The 1,542-nt window shown below is 44.1% G+C and overlaps 1 non-coding gene across 1 annotated transcript; it reads right to left on the bottom strand.

Annotated features, from left to right (window-relative positions):
- Positions 1-437: 437 nt before the first annotated feature.
- Trnat-agu (transfer RNA threonine (anticodon AGU)) lies at positions 438-510 on the bottom strand. Its single transcript has one exon. It is a non-coding gene; the product is annotated as a tRNA-Thr (tRNA).
- Between the last annotated feature and the right edge of the window lie 1,032 nt (positions 511-1,542).

Genomic DNA, 1,542 nt, shown 5'->3' with positions numbered 1-1,542 from the left:
TATTTTGGAAGACGATTGTCGACTGGTAAGTAACCATAAAAATTTTTCAGATCCTACATGTTACAGTGTAATACTGACTTTTAAATGTTTTCTTGAAACAAAAATACCTGAATACACCATATTTTTTCCATTCTCTGGGAGCTAAGGGGGAGGGGGCGGAGGGCGCCCACCCCTTGTTGGCGTACTTGTCGACGTGGATGGTAAGGATTTCTTCTGCGTAGACCGCTTCATTCCTCCACCAGCACGGACACTGGATGGCCGTTGGTGCATGCAATGAAAATGAAGTTAGAGGCGAATACACCCCTGAAACGAAGCACTGTACCTTGTTCAAAAATCTGAAGGTAAATGCGCCCGTGCAACATTATGCCTCCTGGCATCAAAACACCTGGAAAACCAAAACGATCATGATCGAAGCAGGAGAAATGAATTAAAATTTGTGCTGTGGCCGGGATTCGAACCCGGATCTTCTTGCTTACTAGGCGGAAGTGCTAACCATTACAATACCACAGCACAGTTGTTCACATTGCTGCACGAACTATCTAAGCTGAGTGCCCTCCCCAACACAAACTTCAATTCATTTTTCCCTTATATATTGTCACTGTTGCCAGGGCTCTCCGATACTGGCAAGCACCCCAGCATTGGACGTAATGGGTCGTCATTGTATCATTGGTGATCTTATAGAACTTATACTTAAATGTTTCCCTGAGACATTTAAGTCTCTTTTTATTATCTACGATAATGATCGAAGCAGCTCCAATTTTAATTCATTTCGTCTGCTTCGATCATTATCGTAGGTAATAAAAAGAGACTTAAATGTCTCAGGGAAACATTTAATTACAAAACTATCACGTTCGACAATGTTCATGGGTGCATTGAGTGTTCCCACAGTTCACCATATGAACGTGAGACACCACTGAAGAGCGCATCTGGAGGAGCTCTTGGAACGTGAAGATATCCGGCAAATGGACACTACTGCTAGTCCCCCCGCGGCTTAAATCCCATCGAGGATTCGTTGTGAAAACGTATTGCAGCACATGCACATGCTCCAACGACCATACAGCAGTTGCCACCCGCGCTGGTGAAGGCATGAAACGCCTTACCACGAGAAACCCTTTTCGACATTGTGGGCAGCATGGGAGCGCGTTGCAGCGCATGCAGTGCAGTTCGTGGTGGTCACACGTCCTATTGGGAATTATGTCCTGCCTTTTGTAATGCCCCAGAAACTATCATAAATCTCAGTGAAACACGTGTGTGACCAGTCTGTTTTTCCCATCCCTGCCACTTCCTTCAGCTCACGATCGGAGCTGGACCGACGGTGTCTTAAAGCGTCTTAAAATTTACAAAACACATAAAAATCCGACATAACGAGACTGTCACTCTATGCAGTACACTCCAACAACCTCAGTTCACTAGTATGTAAGTTCCACAATTATACTGTAACTATCGGACGAGACTTCAATCATCCAATAATCAAATGTAATAAATACAGTTTTGTTAGTTGTCGGCCTGAAAAGACATCCTCTGAAACATTACTGAATGCCT

This window comes from Schistocerca cancellata, chromosome 1 (assembly GCF_023864275.1).
Source record: "Schistocerca cancellata isolate TAMUIC-IGC-003103 chromosome 1, iqSchCanc2.1, whole genome shotgun sequence".
In the NCBI taxonomy this organism is placed as follows: Eukaryota; Metazoa; Arthropoda; class Insecta; order Orthoptera; family Acrididae; genus Schistocerca; species Schistocerca cancellata.
This window is presented reverse-complemented; position numbering and strand designations above follow the sequence as displayed.